Below are 21,278 nucleotides of genomic sequence, written 5' to 3' on the forward strand. Positions count from 1 at the left end.
TGATCTGTGCATTCAGCTAACAGAGTTAAACCATACTTTTGATTGAGCAGATCTGAACACTCTTTCTGTAGAAAATGCAACTGGACATTTGGAGCGCTAAGAGAGTAGTAGTGGAAAAAGGAATATATTCAAATATAAACTACACAGAAGCTTTCTGTGAAACTTCTTTCTGATCTGAGCATTCAGCTAACAGAGTTAAACCATACTTTTGATTGAGCAGTTTTGAAACACTCTGTCTGTAGAAAATGCAACTGGACATTCGTAGCGCTAAGTGGGTAATAGTGGAAAAAAGAATATGTTCAAATATAAACTACACAGAAGCATTGTATGAAACTACTTTCTGTTCTGTGCATTCAACTAACAGAGTTGAACCTTACTTTTGATTGAGCCTTTCTGAAACACTCTTTCTGTAGAAACTGCAATTGGACATTCTGAGCGCTAAGAGGCCTATATTGGGAAAAATAATATCTTCAAATAAAAAATTCACAGAAGCATTGTGTGAAACTTATTTCTGATATGTTCATTAAGCTAACAGAGTTAAACCATACTTTTGATTGCGCAGTTCTGAACACTCTTTCCGTAGAAAATGCAAGTGGACATTCGGAGCGCTAAGAGGGTAATAGTGGAAAAAGGAATATATTCAAATATAAACTACACAGTAGCAGTCTGTGAAAATTCTTTCTGTTCTGTGCGTTCAACTAACAGAGTTGAACCTAACTTTTGATTGAGCAGTTCTGAAACACTCTTTCTGTAGAAACTGCAATTGGACATGCTAAGCGCTAAGAGGCCTACATTGGGAAAAAGAATATCTTCAAATAAAAACTACACAGATGCATTCTGTGAAACTTATTTCTGATCTGTAAATTCAGTTAACAGAGATAAAACATATTTTTGATTGAGCAGTTATGAAACACTCTTTTTGTATAAAATGCAAGTGGAGATTCGGAGCGCTAAGAGGGTAATAGTGGAAAAAGGAATGTCTTCAAATATAAACTACACAGAATCATTCGGTGAAACTTCTTTCTGATCTGTGCATTCAGCTAACAGAGTTAAACCATACTTTTGATTGAGCAGATCTGAACACTCTTTCTGTAGAAAATGCAACTGGACATTTGGAGCGCTAAGAGCGTAGTAGTGGAAAAAGGAATATATTCAAATATAAACTACACAGAAGCATTCTGTGAAACTTCTTTCTGATCTGAGCATTCAGCTAACAGAGTTAAACCATACTTTTGATTGAGCAGTTTTGAAACACTCTGTCTGTAGAAAATGCAACTGGACATTCGTAGCGCTAAGTGGGTAATAGTGGAAAAAAGAATATGTTCAAATATAAACTACACAGAAGCATTGTATGAAACTTCTTTCTGTTCTGTGCATTCAACTAACAGAGTTGAACCTTACTTTTGATTGAGCCGTTCTGAAACACTCTTTCTGTAGAAACTGCAATTGGACATTCTGAGCGCTAAGAGGCCTATATTGGGAAAAAGAATGTCTACAAATAAAAACTACACAGAAGAATTGTGTGAAACTTCTTTCTGTTCTGTTTGTTCAACTGAAAGAGTTGAACCTTAGTTTTGATTGAGCCGTTCTGAAACACTCTTTCTGTAGAAAATGCAAGTGGAGATTCGGAGCGCTAAGAGGGTAATAGTGGAAAAAGGAATGTCTCCAAATATAAACTACACAGAATCATTCTGTGAAACTTCTTTCTGATCTGTGCATTCAGCTAACAGAGTTAAACCATACTTTTGATTGAGCAGATCTGAACACTCTTTCTGTAGAAAATGCAACTGGACATTTGGAGCGCTAAGAGAGTAGTAGTGGAAAAAGGAATATATTCAAATATAAACTACACGGAAGCATTCTGTGAAACTTTTTCTGATCTGAGCATTCAGCTAACAGAGTTAAACCATACTTTTGATTGAGCAGTTTTGAAACACTCTGTCTGTAGAAAATGCAACTGGACATTCGTAGCGCTAAGTGGGTAATAGTGGAAAAAAGAATATGTTCAAATATAAACTACACAGAAGCATTGTATGAAACTTCTTTCTGTTCTGTGCATTCAACTAACAGAGTTGAACCTTACTTTTGATTGACCTTTTTGAAACACTCTTTCTGTAGAAACTGCAATTGGACATTCTGAGCGCTAAGAGGCCTCTATTGGGAAAAATAATATCTTCAAATAAAAACTACACAGAAGCATTGTGAGAAACTTATTTCTGATATGTTCATTAAGCTAACAGAGTTAAACCATACTTTTGATTGCGCAGTTCTGAACACTATTTCTGTAGAAAATGGAAGTGGACATTCGGAGCGCTAAGAGGGTAATAGTGGAAAAAGGAATATATTCAAATATAAACTACACAGTAGCATTCTGTGAAAATTCTTTCTGTTCTGTGCATTCAACTAACAGAGTTGAACCTTACTTTTGATTGAGCCGTTCTGAAACACTCTTTCTGTAGAAACTGCAATTGGACATGCTAAGCGCTAAGAGGCCTACATTGGGAAAAAGAATATCTTCAAATAAAATCTACACAGATGCATTCTGTGAAACTTATTTCTGATCTGTAAATTCAGTTAACAGAGATAAAACATATTTTTGATTGAGCAGTTATGAAACACTCTTTTTGTAGAAAATGCAAGTGGAGATTCGGAGCTCTAAGTGGGTAATAGTGGAAAAAGGAATGTCTTCAAATATAAACTACACAGAATCATTCGGTGAAGCTTCTTTCTGATCTGTGCATTCAGCTAACAGAGTTAAACCATACTTTTGATTGAGCAGATCTGAGCAATCTTTCTGTAGAAAATGCAACTGGACATTTGGAGCGCTAAGAGCGTAGTAGTTGAAAAAGGAATATATTCAAATATAAACTACACAGAAGCATTCTGTGAAACTTCTTTCTGATGTGAGCATTCAGCTGACAGAGTTAAACCATACTTTTGATTGAGCAGTTTTGAAACACCCTGTCTGTAGAAAATGCAACTGGACATTCGTAGCGCTAAGTGGGTAATGGTGGAAAAAAGAATATGTTCAAATATAAACTACACAGAAGCATTGTATGAAACTTCTTTCTGTTCTGTGCATTCTAATAACAGAGTTGAACCTTACTTTTGATTGAGCCGTTCTGAAACACTCTTTCTGTAGAAACTGCAATTGGACATTCTGAGCGCTAAGAGGCCTATATTGGGAAAAAGAATGTGAACAAATAAAAACTACACAGAAGAATTGTGTGAAACTTCTTTCTGTTCTGTTTGTTCAACTAAAAGAGTTGAACCTTAGTTTTGATTGAGCCGTTCTGAGACACTCTTTCTGTAGAAAATGCAAGTGGAGATTCGGAGCGCTAAGAGGGTAATAGTGGAAAAAGGAATGTCTCCAAATATAAACTACACAGAATCATTCTGTGAAACTTCTTTCTGATCTGTGCATTCAGCTAACAGAGTTAAACCATACTTTTGATTGAGCAGATCTGAACACTCTTTCTGTAGAAAATGCAACTGGACATTTGGAGCGCTAAGAGAGTAGTAGTGGAAAAAGGAATATATTCAAATATAAACTACACAGAAGCATTCTGTGAAACTTCTTTCTGATCTGAGCATTCAGCTAACAGAGTTAAACCATACTTTTGATTGAGCAGTTTTGAAACACTCGGTCTGTAGAAAATGCAACTGGACATTCGTAGCGCTAAGTGGGTAATGGTGGAAAAAAGAATATGTTCAAATATAAACTACACAGAAGTATTGTATGAAACTTCTTTCTGTTCTGTGCATTCAACTAACAGAGTTGAACCTTACTTTTGATTGAGCCGTTCTGAAACACTCTTTCTGTAGAAACTGCAATTGGACATTCTGAGCGCTAAGAGGCCTATATTGGGAAAAAGAATGTGAACAAATAAAAACTACACAGAAGAATTGTGTGAAACTTCTTTCTGTTCTGTTTGTTCAACTAAAAGAGTTGAACCTTAGTTTTGATTGAGCCGTTCTGAAACACTCTTTCTCTAGAAAATGCAAGTGGAGATTCGGAGCGCTAAGAGGGTAATAGTGGAAAAAGGAATGTCTCCAAATATAAACTACACAGAATCATTCTGTGAAACTTCTTTCTGATCTCTGCATTCAGCTAACAGAGTTAAACCATACTTTTGATTGAGCAGATCTGAACACTCTTTCTGTAGAAAATGCAACTGGACATTTGGAGCGCTAAGAGAGTAGTAGTGGAAAAAGGAATATATTCAAATATAAACTACACAGAAGCATTCTGTGAAACTTCTTTCTGATCTGAGCATTCAGCTAACAGAGTTAAACCATACTTTTGATTGAGCAGTTTTGAAACACTCTGTCTGTAGAAAATGCAACTGGACATTCGTAGCGCTAAGTGGGTAATAGTGGAAAAAAGAATATGTTCAAATATAAACTACACAGAAGCATTGTATGAAACTTCTTTCTGTTCTGTGAATTCAACTAACAGAGTTGAACCTTACTTTTGATTGAGCCTTTCTGAAACACTCTTTCTGTAGAAACTGCAATTGGACATTTTGAGCGCTAAGAGGCCTCTATTGGGAAAAATAATATCTTCAAATAAAAACTACACTGAAGCATTGTGTGAAACTTTTTTCTGATATGTTCATTAAGCTAACAGAGTTAAACCATACTTTTGATTGCGCAGTTCTGAACACTCTTTCTGTAGAAAATGCAAGTGGACATTCGGAGCGCTATGAGGGTAATAGTGGAAAAAGGAATATATTCAAATATAAACTACACAGTAGCATTCTGTGAAAATTCTTTCTGTTCTGTGCATTCAACTAACAGAGTTGAACCTTACTTTTGATTGAGCCATTCTGAAACACTCTTTCTGTAGAAACTGCAATTGGACATGCTAAGCGCTAAGAGGCCTACATTGGGAAAAGGAATATCTTCAAATAAATCTACACAGATGCATTCTGTGAAACTTATTTCTGATCTGTAAATTCAGTTAACAGAGATAAAACATATTTTTGATTGAGCAGTTATGAAACACTCTTTTTGTAGAAAATGCAAGTTGAGATTCGGAGCGCTAAGAGGTTAATAGTGGAAAAAGGAATGTCTTCAAATATAAACTACACAGAATCATTCGGTGAAACTTCTTTCTGATCTGTGCATTCAGCTAACAGAGTTAAACCATACTTTTGATTGAGCAGATCTGAACACTCTTTCTGTAGAAAATGCAACTGGACATTTGGAGCGCTAAGAGCGTAGTAGTGGAAAAAGGAATATATTCAAATATAAACTACACAGAAGCATTCTGTGAAACTTCTTTCTGATCTGAGCATTCAGCTAACAGAGTTAAACCATACTTTTGATTGAGCACTTTTGAAACACTCTGTCTGTAGAAAATGCAACTGGACATTCGTAGCGCTAAGTGGGTAATAGTGGAAAAAAGAATATGTTCAAATATAAACTACACAGAAGCATTGTATGAAACTTCTTTCTGTTCTGTGCATTCAACTAACAGAGTTGAACCTTACTTTTGATTGAGCCGTTCTGAAACACTCTTTCTGTAGAAACTGAAATTGGACATTCTGAGCGCTAAGAGGCCTATATTGGGAAAAATAATGTCTACAAATAAAAACTACACAGAAGAATTGTGTGAAACTTCTTTCTGTTCTGTTTGTTCAACTAAAAGAGTTGAACCTTAGTTTTGATTGAGCCGTTCTGAAACACTCTTTCTGTAGAAAATGCAAGTGGAGATTCGGAGCGCTAAGAGGGTAATAGTGGAAAAAGGAATGTCTCCAAATATAAACTACACAGAATCATTCTGTGAAACTTCTTTCTGATCTGTGCATTCAGCTAACAGAGTTAAACCATACTTTTGATTGAGCAGATCTGAACACTCTTTCTGTAGAAAATGCAACTGGACATTTGGAGCGCTAAGAGAGTAGTAGTGGAAAAAGGAATATATTCAAATATAAACTACACAGAAGCTTTCTGTGAAACTTCTTTCTGATCTGAGCATTCAGCTAACAGAGTTAAACCATACTTTTGATTGAGCAGTTTTGAAACACTCTGTCTGTAGAAAATGCAACTGGACATTCGTAGCGCTAAGTGGGTAATAGTGGAAAAAAGAATATGTTCAAATATAAACTACACAGAAGCATTGTATGAAACTACTTTCTGTTCTGTGCATTCAACTAACAGAGTTGAACCTTACTTTTGATTGAGCCTTTCTGAAACACTCTTTCTGTAGAAACTGCAATTGGACATTCTGAGCGCTAAGAGGCCTATATTGGGAAAAATAATATCTTCAAATAAAAAATTCACAGAAGCATTGTGTGAAACTTATTTCTGATATGTTCATTAAGCTAACAGAGTTAAACCATACTTTTGATTGCGCAGTTCTGAACACTCTTTCTGTAGAAAATGCAAGTGGACATTCGGAGCGCTAAGAGGGTAATAGTGGAAAAAGGAATATATTCAAATATAAACTACACAGTAGCAGTCTGTGAAAATTCTTTCTGTTCTGTGCGTTCAACTAACAGAGTTGAACCTAACTTTTGATTGAGCAGTTCTGAAACACTCTTTCTGTAGAAACTGCAATTGGACATGCTAAGCGCTAAGAGGCCTACATTGGGAAAAAGAATATCTTCAAATAAAAACTACACAGATGCATTCTGTGAAACTTATTTCTGATCTGTAAATTCAGTTAACAGAGATAAAACATATTTTTGATTGAGCAGTTATGAAACACTCTTTTTGTATAAAATGCAAGTGGAGATTCGGAGCGCTAAGAGGGTAATAGTGGAAAAAGGAATGTCTTCAAATATAAACTACACAGAATCATTCGGTGAAACTTCTTTCTGATCTGTGCATTCAGCTAACAGAGTTAAACCATACTTTTGATTGAGCAGATCTGAACACTCTTTCTGTAGAAAATGCAACTGGACATTTGGAGCGCTAAGAGCGTAGTAGTGGAAAAAGTAATATATTCAAATATAAACTACACAGAAGCATTCTGTGAAACTTCTTTCTGATGTGAGCATTCAGCTAACAGAATTAAACCATACTTTTGATTGAGCAGTTTTGAAACACTCTGTCTGTAGAAAATGCAACTGGACATTCGTAGCGCTAAGTGGGTAATGGTGGAAAAAAGAATATGTTCAAATATAAACTACACAGAAGCATTGTATGAAACTTCTTTCTGTTCTGTGCATTCAACTAACAGAGTTGAACCTTACTTTTGATTGAGCCGTTCTGAAACACTCTTTCTGTAGAAACTGCAATTGGACATTCTGAGCGCTAAGAGGCCTATATTGGGAAAAAGAATGTCTACAAATAAAAACTACACAGAAGAATTGTGTGAAACTTCTTTCTGTTCTGTTTGTTCAACTAAAAGAGTTGAACCTTAGTTTTGATTGAGCCGTTCTGAAACACTCTTTCTGTAGAAAATGCAAGTGGAGATACGGAGCGCTAAGAGGGTAATGGTGGAAAAAGGAATGGCTCCAAATATAAACTACACAGAATCATTCTGTGAAACTTCTTTCTGATCTGTGCATTCAGCTAACAGAGTTAAACCATACTTTTGATTGAGCAGATCTGAACACTCTTTCTGTAGAAAATGCAACTGGACATTTGGAGCGCTAAGAGAGTAGTAGTGGAAAAAGGAATATATTCAAATATAAACTACACAGAAGCATTCTGTGAAACTTCTTTCTGACCTGAGCATTCAGCTAACAGAGTTAAACCATACTTTTGATTGAGCAGTTTTGAAACACTCTGTCTGTAGAAAATGCAACTGGACATTCGTAGCGCTAAGTGGGTAATAGTGGAAAAAAGAATATGTTCAAATATAAACTACACAGAAGCATTGTATGAAACTTTTTTCTGTTCTGTGAATTCAACTAACAGAGTTGAACCTTACTTTTGATTGAGCCTTTCTGAAACACTCTTTCTGTAGAAACTGCAATTGGACATTTTGAGCGCTAAGAGGCCTCTATTGGGAAAAATAATATCTTCAAATAAAAACTACACTGAAGCATTGTGTGAAACTTATTTCTGATATGTTCATTAAGCTAACAGAGTTAAACCATACTTTTGATTGCGCAGTTCTGAACACTCTTTCTGTAGAAAATGCAAGTGGACATTCGGAGCGCTATGAGGGTAATAGTGGAAAAAGGAATATATTCAAATATAAACTACACAGTAGCATTCTGTGAAAATTCTTTCTGTTCTGTGCATTCAACTAACAGAGTTGAACCTTACTTTTGATTGAGCCATTCTGAAACACTCTTTCTGTAGAAACTGCAATTGGACATGCTAAGCGCTAAGAGGCCTACATTGGGAAAAGGAATATCTTCAAATAAAAACTACACAGATGCATTCTGTGAAACTTATTTCTGATCTGTAAATTCAGTTAACAGAGATAAAACATATTTTTGATTGAGCAGTTATGAAACACTCTTTTTGTAGAAAATGCAAGTTGAGATTCGGAGCGCTAAGAGGTAAATAGTGGAAAAAGGAATGTCTTCAAATATAAACTACACAGAATCATTCGGTGAAACTTCTTTCTGATCTGTGCATTCAGCTAACAGAGTTAAACCATACTTTTGATTGAGCAGATCTGAACACTCTTTCTGTAGAAAATGCAACTGGACATTTTGAGCGCTAAGAGCGTAGTAGTGGAAAAAGGAATATATTCAAATATAAACTACACAGAAGCATTCTGTGAAACTTCTTTCTGATCTGAGCATTCAGCTAACAGAGTTAAACCATACTTTTGATTGAGCACTTTTGAAACACTCTGTCTGTAGAAAATGCAACTGGACATTCGTAGCGCTAAGTGGGTAATAGTGGAAAAAAGAATATGTTCAAATATAAACTACACAGAAGCATTGTATGAAACTTCTTTCTGTTCTGTGCATTCAACTAACAGAGTTGAACCTTACTTTTGATTGAGCCGTTCTGAAACACTCTTTCTGTAGAAACTGCAATTGGACATTCTGAGCGCTAAGAGGCCTATATTGGGAAAAATAATGTCTACAAATAAAAACTACACAGAAGAATTGTGTGAAACTTCTTTCTGTTCTGTTTGTTCAACTAAAAGAGTTGAACCTTAGTTTTGATTGAGCCGTTCTGAAACACTCTTTCTGTAGAAAATGCAGGTGGAGATTCGGAGCGCTAAGAGGGTAATAGTGGAAAAAGGAATGTCTCCAAATATAAACTACACAGAATCATTCTGTGAAACTTCTTTCTGATCTGTGCATTCAGCTAACAGAGTTAAACCATACTTTTGATTGAGCAGATCTGAACACTCTTTCTGTAGAAAATGCAACTGGACATTTGGAGCGCTAAGAGAGTAGTAGTGGAAAAAGGAATATATTCAAATATAAACTACACAGAAGCTTTCTGTGAAACTTCTTTCTGATCTGAGCATTCAGCTAACAGAGTTAAACCATACTTTTGATTGAGCAGTTTTGAAACACTCTGTCTGTAGAAAATGCAACTGGACATTCGTAGCGCTAAGTGGGTAATAGTGGAAAAAAGAATATGTTCAAATATAAACTACACAGAAGCATTGTATGAAACTACTTTCTGTTCTGTGCATTCAACTAACAGAGTTGAACCTTACTTTTGATTGAGCCTTTCTGAAACACTCTTTCTGGAGAAACTGCAATTGGACATTCTGAGCGCTAAGAGGCCTATATTGGGAAAAATAATATCTTCAAATAAAAAATTCACAGAAGCATTGTGTGAAACTTATTTCTGATATGTTCATTAAGCTAACAGAGTTAAACCATACTTTTGATTGCGCAGTTCTGAACACTCTTTCCGTAGAAAATGCAAGTGGACATTCGGAGCGCTAAGAGGGTAATAGTGGAAAAAGGAATATATTCAAATATAAACTACACAGTAGCAGTCTGTGAAATTTCTTTCTGTTCTGTGCGTTCAACTAACAGAGTTGAACCTTACTTTTGATTGAGCAGTTCTGAAACACTCTTTCTGTAGAAACTGCAATTGGACATGCTAAGCGCTAAGAGGCCTACATTGGGAAAAAGAATATCTTCAAATAAAAACTACACAGATGCATTCTGTGAAACTTATTTCTGATCTGTAAATTCAGTTAACAGAGATAAAACATATTTTTGATTGAGCAGTTGTGAAACACTCTTTTTGTATAAAATGCAAGTGGAGATTCGGAGCGCTAAGAGGGTAATAGTGGAAAAAGGAATGTCTTCAAATATAAACTACACAGAATCATTCGGTGAAACTTCTTTCTGATCTGTGCATTCAGCTAACAGAGTTAAACCATACTTTTGATTGAGCAGATCTGAACACTCTTTCTGTAGAAAATGCAACTGGACATTTGGAGCGCTAAGAGCGTAGTAGTGGAAAAAGGAATATATTCAAATATAAACTACACAGAAGCATTCTGTGAAACTTCTTTCTGATCTGAGCATTCAGCTAACAGAGTTAAACCATACTTTTGATTGAGCAGTTTTGAAACACTCTGTCTGTAGAAAATGCAACTGGACATTCGTAGCGCTAAGTGGGTAATAGTGGAAAAAAGAATATGTTCAAATATAAACTACACAGAAGCATTGTATGAAACTTCTTTCTGTTCTGTGCATTCAACTAACAGAGTTGAACCTTACTTTTGATTGAGCCGTTCTGAAACACTCTTTCTGTAGAAACTGCAATTGGACATTCTGAGCGCTAAGAGGCCTATATTGGGAAAAAGAATGTCTACAAATAAAAACTACACAGAAGAATTGTGTGAAACTTCTTTCTGTTCTGTTTGTTCAACTGAAAGAGTTGAACCTTAGTTTTGATTGAGCCGTTCTGAAACACTCTTTCTGTAGAAAATGCAAGTGGAGATTCGGAGCGCTAAGAGGGTAATAGTGGAAAAAGGAATGTCTCCAAATATAAACTACACAGAATCATTCTGTGAAACTTCTTTCTGATCTGTGCATTCAGCTAACAGAGTTAAACCATACTTTTGATTGAGCAGATCTGAACACTCTTTCTGTAGAAAATGCAACTGGACATTTGGAGCGCTAAGAGAGTAGTAGTGGAAAAAGGAATATATTCAAATATAAACTACACGGAAGCATTCTGTGAAACTTTTTCTGATCTGAGCATTCAGCTAACAGAGTTAAAACATACTTTTGATTGAGCAGTTTTGAAACACTCTGTCTGTAGAAAATGCAACTGGACATTCGTAGCGCTAAGTGGGTAATAGTGGAAAAAAGAATATGTTCAAATATAAACTACACAGAAGCATTGTATGAAACTTCTTTCTGTTCTGTGCATTCAACTAACAGAGTTGAACCTTACTTTTGATTGACCTTTCTGAAACACTCTTTCTGTAGAAACTGCAATTGGACATTCTGAGCGCTAAGAGGCCTCTATTGGGAAAAATAATATCTTCAAATAAAAACTACACAGAAGCATTGTGAGAAACTTATTTCTGATATGTTCATTAAGCTAACAGAGTTAAACCATACTTTTGATTGCGCAGTTCTGAACACTATTTCTGTAGAAAATGGAAGTGGACATTCGGAGCGCTAAGAGGGTAATAGTGGAAAAAGGAATATATTCAAATATAAACTACACAGTAGCATTCTGTGAAAATTCTTTCTGTTCTGTGCATTCAACTAACAGAGTTGAACCTTACTTTTGATTGAGCCGTTCTGAAACACTCTTTCTGTAGAAACTGCAATTGGACATGCTAAGCGCTAAGAGGCCTACATTGGGAAAAAGAATATCTTCAAATAAAATCTACACAGATGCATTCTGTGAAACTTATTTCTGATCTGTAAATTCAGTTAACAGAGATAAAACATATTTTTGATTGAGCAGTTATGAAACACTCTTTTTGTAGAAAATGCAAGTGGAGATTCGGAGCTCTAAGTGGGTAATAGTGGAAAAAGGAATGTCTTCAAATATAAACTACACAGAATCATTCGGTGAAACTTCTTTCTGATCTGTGCATTCAGCTAACAGAGTTAAACCATACTTTTGATTGAGCAGATCTGAGCAATCTTTCTGTAGAAAATGCAACTGGACATTTGGAGCGCTAAGAGCGTAGTAGTTGAAAAAGGAATATATTCAAATAGAAACTACACAGAAGCATTCTGTGAAACTTCTTTCTGATGTGAGCATTCAGCTAACAGAGTTAAACCATACTTTTGATTGAGCAGTTTTGAAACACCCTGTCTGTAGAAAATGCAACTGGACATTCGTAGCGCTAAGTGGGTAATGGTGGAAAAAAGAATATGTTCAAATATAAACTACACAGAAGCATTGTATGAAACTTCTTTCTGTTCTGTGCATTCTACTAACAGAGTTGAACCTTACTTTTGATTGAGCCGTTCTGAAACACTCTTTCTGTAGAAACTGCAATTGGACATTCTGAGCGCTAAGAGGCCTATATTGGGAAAAAGAATGTGAACAAATAAAAACTACACAGAAGAATTGTGTGAAACTTCTTTCTGTTCTGTTTGTTCAACTAAAAGAGTTGAACCTTAGTTTTGATTGAGCCGTTCTGAGACACTCTTTCTGTAGAAAATGCAAGTGGAGATTCGGAGCGCTAAGAGGGTAATAGTGGAAAAAGTAATGTCTCCAAATATAAACTACACAGAATCATTCTGTGAAACTTCTTTCTGATCTGTGCATTCAGCTAACAGAGTTAAACCATACTTTTGATTGAGCAGATCTGAACACTCTTTCTGTAGAAAATGCAACTGGACATTTGGAGCGCTAAGAGAGTAGTAGTGGAAAAAGGAATATATTCAAATATAAACTACACAGAAGCATTCTGTGAAACTTCTTTCTGATCTGAGCATTCAGCTAACAGAGTTAAACCATACTTTTGATTGAGCAGTTTTGAAACACTCGGTCTGTAGAAAATGCAACTGGACATTCGTAGCGCTAAGTGGGTAATGGTGGAAAAAAGAATATGTTCAAATATAAACTACACAGAATCATTGTATGAAACTACTTTCTGTTCTGTGCATTCAACTAACAGAGTTGAACCTTACATTTGATTGAGCCGTTCTGAAACACTCTTTCTGTAGAAACTGCAATTGGACATTCTGAGCGCTAAGAGGCCTATATTGGGAAAAAGAATGTGAACAAATAAAAACTACACAGAAGAATTGTGTGAAACTTCTTTCTGTTCTGTTTGTTCAACTAAAAGAGTTGAACCTTAGTTTTGATTGAGCCGTTCTGAAACACTCTTTCTCTAGAAAATGCAAGTGGAGATTCGGAGCGCTAAGAGGGTAATAGTGGAAAAAGGAATGTCTCCAAATATAAACTACACAGAATCATTCTGTGAAACTTCTTTCTGATCTCTGCATTCAGCTAACAGTGTTAAACCATACTTTTGATTGAGCAGATCTGAACACTCTTTCTGTAGAAAATGCAACTGGACATTTGGAGCGCTAAGAGAGTAGTAGTGGAAAAAGGAATATATTCAAATATAAACTACACAGAAGCATTCTGTGAAACTTCTTTCTGATCTGAGCATTCAGCTAACAGAGTTAAACCATACTTTTGATTGAGCAGTTTTGAAACACTCTGTCTGTAGAAAATGCAACTGGACATTCGTAGCGCTAAGTGGGTAATAGTGGAAAAAAGAATATGTTCAAATATGAACTACACAGAAGCATTGTATGAAACTTCTTTCTGTTCTGTGCATTCAACTAATAGAGTTGAACCTTACTGTTGATTGAGCCTTTCTGAAACACTCTTTCTGTAGAAACTGCAATTGGACATTCTGAGCGCTAAGAGGCCTATATTGGGAAAAATAATATCTTCAAATAAAAACTTCACAGAAGCATTGTGTGAAACTTATTTCTGATATGTTCATTAAGCTAACAGAGTTAAACCATACTTTTGATTGCACAGTTCTGAACACTCTTTCTGTAGAAAATGCAAGTGGACATTCGGAGCGCTAAGAGGGTAATAGTGGAAAAAGGAATATATTCAAATATAAACTACACAGTAGCATTCTGTGAAAATTCTTTCTGTTCTGTGCGTTCAACTAACAGAGTTGAACCTTACTTTTGATTGAGCCGTTCTGAAACACTCTTTCTGTAGAAACTGCAATTGGACATGCTAAGCGCTAAGAGGCCTACATTGGGAAAAAGAATATCTTCAAATAAAAACTACACAGATGCATTCTGTGAAACTTATTTCTGATCTGTAAATTCAGTTAACAGAGATAAAACATATTTTTGATTGAGCAGTTATGAAACACTCTTTTTGTATAAAATGCAAGTGGAGATTCGGAGCGCTAAGAGGGTAATAGTGGAAAAAGGAATGTCTTCAAATATAAACTACACAGAATCATTCGGTGAAACTTCTTTCTGATCTGTGCATTCAGCTAACAGAGTTAAACCATACTTTTGATTGAGCAGATCTGAACACTCTTTCTGTAGAAAATGCAACTGGACATTTGGAGCGCTAAGAGCGTAGTAGTGGAAAAAGGAATATATTCAAATATAAACTACACAGAAGCATTCTGTGAAACTTCTTTCTGATCTGAGCATTCAGCTAACAGAGTTAAACCATACTTTTGATTGAGCAGTTTTGAAACACTCTGTCTGTAGAAAATGCAACTGGACATTCGTAGCGCTAAGTGGGTAATAGTGGAAAAAAGAATATGTTCAAATATAAACTACACAGAAGCATTGTATGAAACTTCTTTCTGTTCTGTGCATTCAACTAACAGAGTTGAACCTTACTTTTGATTGAGCCGTTCTGAAACACTCTTTCTGTAGAAACTGCAATTGGACATTCTGAGCGCTAAGAGGCCTATATTGGGAAAAAGAATGTCTACAAATAAAAACTACACAGAAGAATTGTGTGAAACTTCTTTCTGTTCTGTTTGTTCAACTGAAAGAGTTGAACCTTAGTTTTGATTGAGCCGTTCTGAAACACTCTTTCTGTAGAAAATGCAAGTGGAGATTCGGAGCGCTAAGAGGGTAATAGTGGAAAAAGGAATGTCTCCAAATATAAACTACACAGAATCATTCTGTGAAACTTCTTTCTGATCTGTGCATTCAGCTAACAGAGTTAAACCATACTTTTGATTGAGCAGATCTGAACACTCTTTCTGTAGAAAATGCAACTGGACATTTGGAGCGCTAAGAGAGTAGTAGTGGAAAAAGGAATATATTCAAATATAAACTACACGGAAGCATTCTGTGAAACTTTTTCTGATCTGAGCATTCAGCTAACAGAGTTAAACCATACTTTTGATTGAGCAGTTTTGAAACACTCTGTCTGTAGAAAATGCAACTGGACATTCGTAGCGCTAAGTGGGTAATAGTGGAAAAAAGAATATGTTCAAATATAAACTACACAGAAGCATTGTATGAAACTTCTTTCTGTTCTGTGCATTCAACTAACAGAGTTGAACCTTACTTTTGATTGACCTTTCTGAAACACTCTTTCTGTAGAAACTGCAATTGGACATTCTGAGCGCTAAGAGGCCTCTATTGGGAAAAATAATATCTTCAAATAAAAACTACACAGAAGCATTGTGAGAAACTTATTTCTGATATGTTCATTAAGCTAACAGAGTTAAACCATACTTTTGATTGCGCAGTTCTGAACACTATTTCTGTAGAAAATGGAAGTGGACATTCGGAGCGCTAAGAGGGTAATAGTGGAAAAAGGAATATATTCAAATATAAACTACACAGTAGCATTCTGTGAAAATTCTTTCTGTTCTGTGCATTCAACTAACAGAGTTGAACCTTACTTTTGATTGAGCCGTTCTGAAACACTCTTTCTGTAGAAACTGCAATTGGACATGCTAAGCGCTAAGAGGCCTACATTGGGAAAAAGAATATCTTCAAATAAAATCTACACAGATGCATTCTGTGAAACTTATTTCTGATCTGTAAATTCAGTTAACAGAGATAAAACATATTTTTGATTGAGCAGTTATGAAACACTCTTTTTGTAGAAAATGCAAGTGGAGATTCGGAGCTCTAAGTGGGTAATAGTGGAAAAAGGAATGTCTTCAAATATAAACTACACAGAATCATTCGGTGAAACTTCTTTCTGATCTGTGCATTCAGCTAACAGAGTTAAACCATACTTTTGATTGAGCAGATCTGAGCAATCTTTCTGTAGAAAATGCAACTGGACATTTGGAGCGCTAAGAGCGTAGTAGTTGAAAAAGGAATATATTCAAATATAAACTACACAGAAGCATTCTGTGAAACTTCTTTCTGATGTGAGCATTCAGCTAACAGAGTTAAACCATACTTTTGATTGAGCAGTTTTGAAACACCCTGTCTGTAGAAAATGCAACTGGACATTCGTAGCGCTAAGTGGGTAATGGTGGAAAAAAGAATATGTTCAAATATAAACTACACAGAAGCATTGTATGAAACTTCTTTCTGTTCTGTGCATTCTACTAACAGAGTTGAACCTTACTTTTGATTGAGCCGTTCTGAAACACTCTTTCTGTAGAAACTGCAATTGGACATTCTGAGCGCTAAGAGGCCTATATTGGGAAAAAGAATGTGAACAAATAAAAACTACACAGAAGAATTGTGTGAAACTTCTTTCTGTTCTGTTTGTTCAACTAAAAGAGTTGAACCTTAGTTTTGATTGAGCCGTTCTGAGACACTCTTTCTGTAGAAAATGCAAGTGGAGATTCGGAGCGCTAAGAGGGTAATAGTGGAAAAAGGAATGTCTCCAAATATAAACTACACAGAATCATTCTGTGAAACTTCTTTCTGATCTGTGCATTCAGCTAACAGAGTTAAACCATACTTTTGATTGAGCAGATCTGAACACTCTTTCTGTAGAAAATGCAACTGGACATTTGGAGCGCTAAGAGAGTAGTAGTGGAAAAAGGAATATATTCAAATATAAACTACACAGAAGCATTCTGTGAAACTTCTTTCTGATCTGAGCATTCAGCTAACAGAGTTAAACCATACTTTTGATTGAGCAGTTTTGAAACACTCGGTCTGTAGAAAATGCAACTGGACATTCGTAGCGCTAAGTGGGTAATGGTGGAAAAAAGAATATATTCAAATATAAACTACACAGAAGTATTGTATGAAACTTCTTTCTGTTCTGTGCATTCAACTAACAGAGTTGAACCTTACTTTTGATTGAGCCGTTCTGAAACACTCTTTCTGTAGAAACTGCAATTGGACATTCTGAGCGCTAAGAGGCCTATATTGGGAAAAAGAATGTGAACAAATAAAAACTACACAGAAGAATTGTGTGAAACTTCTTTCTGTTCTGTTTGTTCAACTAAAAGAGTTGAACCTTAGTTTTGATTGAGCCGTTCTGAAACACTCTTTCTGTAGAAAATGCAAGTGGAGATTCGGAGCGCTAAGAGGGTAATAGTGGAAAAAGGAATGTCTCCAAATATAAACTACACAGAATCATTCTGTGAAACTTCTTTCTGATCTGTGCATTCAGCTAACAGAGTTAAACCATACTTTTGATTGAGCAGATCTGAACACTCTTTCTGTAGAAAATGCAACTGGACATTTGGAGCGCTAAGAGAGTAGTAGTGGAAAAAGGAATATATTCAAATATAAACTACACGGAAGCATTCTGTGAAACTTTTTCTGATCTGAGCATTCAGCTAACAGAGTTAAACCATACTTTTGATTGAGCAGTTTTGAAACACTCTGTCTGTAGAAAATGCAACTGGACATTCGTAGCGCTAAGTGGGTAATAGTGGAAAAAAGAATATGTTCAAATATAAACTACACAGAAGCATTGTATGAAACTTCTTTCTGTTCTGTGCATTCAACTAACAGAGTTGAACCTTACTTTTGATTGACCTTTCTGAAACACTCTTTCTGTAGAAACTGCAATTGGACATTCTGAGCGCTAAGAGGCCTATATTGGGAAAAATAATATCTTCAAATAAAAACTACACAGAAGCATTGTGAGAAACTTATTTCTGATATGTTCATTAAGCTAACAGAGTTAAACCATACTTTTGATTGCGCAGTTCTGAACACTATTTCTGTAGAAAATGGAAGTGGACATTCGGAGCGCTAAGAGGGTAATAGTGGAAAAAGGAATATATTCAAATATAAACTACACAGTAGCATTCTGTGAAAATTCTTTCTGTTCTGTGCATTCAACTAACAGAGTTGAACCTTACTTTTGATTGAGCCGTTCTGAAACACTCTTTCTGTAGAAACTGCAATTGGACATGCTAAGCGCTAAGAGGCCTACATTGGGAAAAAGAATATCTTCAAATAAAATCTACACAGATGCATTCTGTGATACTTATTTCTGATCTGTAAATTCAGTTAACAGAGATAAAACATATTTTTGATTGAGCAGTTATGAAACACTCTTTTTGTAGAAAATGCAAGTGGAGATTCGGAGCTCTAAGTGGGTAATAGTGGAAAAAGGAATGTCTTCAAATATAAACTACACAGAATCATTCGGTGAAACTTCTTTCTGATCTGTGCATTCAGCTAACAGAGTTAAACCATACTTTTGATTGAGCAGATCTGAGCAATCTTTCTGTAGAAAATGCAACTGGACATTTGGAGCGCTAAGAGCGTAGTAGTTGAAAAAGGAATATATTCAAATATAAACTACACAGAAGCATTCTGTGAAACTTCTTTCTGATGTGAGCATTCAGCTAACAGAGTTAAACCATACTTTTGATTGAGCAGTTTTGAAACACCCTGTCTGTAGAAAATGCAACTGGACATTCGTAGCGCTAAGTGGGTAATGGTGGAAAAAAGAATATGTTCAAATATAAACTACACAGAAGCATTGTATGAAACTTCTTTCTGTTCTGTGCATTCTACTAACAGAGTTGAACCTTACTTTTGATTGAGCCGTTCTGAAACACTCTTTCTGTAGAAACTGCAATTGGACATTCTGAGCGCTAAGAGGCCTATATTGGGAAAAAGTATGTGAACAAATAAAAACTACACAGAAGAATTGTGTGAAACTTCTTTCTGTTCTGTTTGTTCAACTAAAAGAGTTGAACCTTAGTTTTGATTGAGCCGTTCTGAGACACTCTTTCTGTAGAAAATGCAAGTGGAGATTCGGAGCGCTAAGAGGGTAATAGTGGAAAAAGGAATGTCTCCAAATATAAACTACACAGAATCATTCTGTGAAACTTCTTTCTGATCTGTGCATTCAGCTAACAGAGTTAAACCATACTTTTGATTGAGCAGATCTGAACACTCTTTCTGTAGAAAATGCAACTGGACATTTGGAGCGCTAAGAGAGTAGTAGTGGAAAAAGGAATATATTCAAATATAAACTACACAGAAGCATTCTGTGAAACTTCTTTCTGATCTGAGCATTCAGCTAACAGAGTTAAACCATACTTTTGATTGAGCAGTTTTGAAACACTCGGTCTGTAGAAAATGCAACTGGACATTCGTAGCGCTAAGTGGGTAATGGTGGAAAAAAGAATATGTTCAAATATAAACTACACAGAAGCATTGTATGAAACTTCTTTCTGTTCTGTGCATTCTACTAACAGAGTTGAACCTTACTTTTGATTGAGCCGTTCTGAAACACTCTTTCTGTAGAAACTGCAATTGGACATTCTGAGCGCTAAGAGGCCTATATTGGGAAAAAGAATGTGAACAAATAAAAACTACACAGAAGAATTGTGTGAAACTTCTTTCTGTTCTGTTTGTTCAACTAAAAGAGTTGAACCTTAGTTTTGATTGAGCCGTTCTGAAACACTATTTCTCTAGAAAATGCAAGTGGAGATTCGGAGCGCTAAGAGGGTAATAGTGGAAAAAGGAATGTCTCCAAATATAAACTACACAGAATCATTCTGTGAAACTTCTTTCTGATCTCTGCATTCAGCTAACAGAGTTAAACCATACTTTTGATTGAGCAGATCTGAACACTCTTTCTGTAGAAAATGCAACTGGACATTTGGAGCGCTAAGAGAGTAGTAGTGGAAAAAGGAATATATTCAAATATAAACTACACAGAAGCATTCTGTGAAACTTCTTTCTGATCTGAGCATTCAGCTAACAGAGTTAAACCATACTTTTGATTGAGCAGTTTTGAAACACTCTGTCTGTAGAAAATGCAACTGGACATTCGTAGCGCTAAGTGGGTAATAGTGGAAAAAAGAATATGTTCAAATATGAACTACACAGAAGCATTGTATGAAACTTCTTTCTGTTCTGTGCATTCAACTAATAGAGTTGAACCTTACTGTTGATTGAGCCTTTCTGAAACACTCTTTCTGTAGAAACTGCAATTGGACATTCTGAGCGCTAAGAGGCCTATATTGGGAAAAATAATATCTTCAAATAAAAACTTCACAGAAGCATTGTGTGAAACTTATTTCTGATATGTTCATTAAGCTAACAGAGTTAAACCATACTTTTGATTGCACAGTTCTGAACACTCTTTCTGTAGAAAATGCAAGTGGACATTCGGAGCGCTAAGAGGGTAATAGTGGAAAAAGGAATATATTCAAATATAAACTACACAGTAGCATTCTGTGAAAATTCTTTCTGTTCTGTGCGTTCAACTAACAGAGTTGAACCTTACTTTTGATTGAGCCGTTCTGAAACACTCTTTCTGTAGAAACTGCAATTGGACATGCTAAGCGCTAAGAGGCCTACATTGGGAAAAAGAATATCTTCAAATTAAAACTACACAGATGCATTCTGTGAAACTTATTTCTGATCTGTAAATTCAGTTAACAGAGATAAAACATATTTTTGATTGAGCAGTTATGAAACACTCTTTTTGTATAAAATGCAAGTGGAGATTCGGAGCGCTAAGAGGGTAATAGTGGAAAAAGGAATGTCTTCAAATATAAACTACACAGAATCATTCGGTGAAACTTCTTTCTGATCTGTGCATTCAGCTAACAGAGTTAAACCATACTTTTGATTGAGCAGATCTGAACACTCTTTCTGTAGAAAATGCAACTGGACATTTGGAGCGCTAAGAGCGTAGTAGTGGAAAAAGGAATATATTCAAATATAAACTACACAGAAGCATTCTGTGAAACTTCTTTCTGATCTGAGCATTCAGCTAACAGAGTTAAACCATACTTTTGATTGAGCAGTTTTGAAACACTCTGTCTGTAGAAAATGCAACTGGACATTCGTAGCGCTAAGTGGGTAATAGTGGAAAAAAGAATATGTTCAAATATAAACTACACAGAAGCATTGTATGAAACTTCTTTCTGTTCTGTGCATTCAACTAACAGAGTTGAACCTTACTTTTGATTGAGCCGTTCTGAAACACTCTTTCTGTAGAAACTGCAATTGGACATTCTGAGCGCTAAGAGGCCTATATTGGGAAAA

The sequence above is a fragment of the Symphalangus syndactylus genome, chromosome 4 (genome assembly GCF_028878055.3).
Source record: "Symphalangus syndactylus isolate Jambi chromosome 4, NHGRI_mSymSyn1-v2.1_pri, whole genome shotgun sequence".
In the NCBI taxonomy this organism is placed as follows: domain Eukaryota; kingdom Metazoa; phylum Chordata; class Mammalia; order Primates; family Hylobatidae; genus Symphalangus; species Symphalangus syndactylus.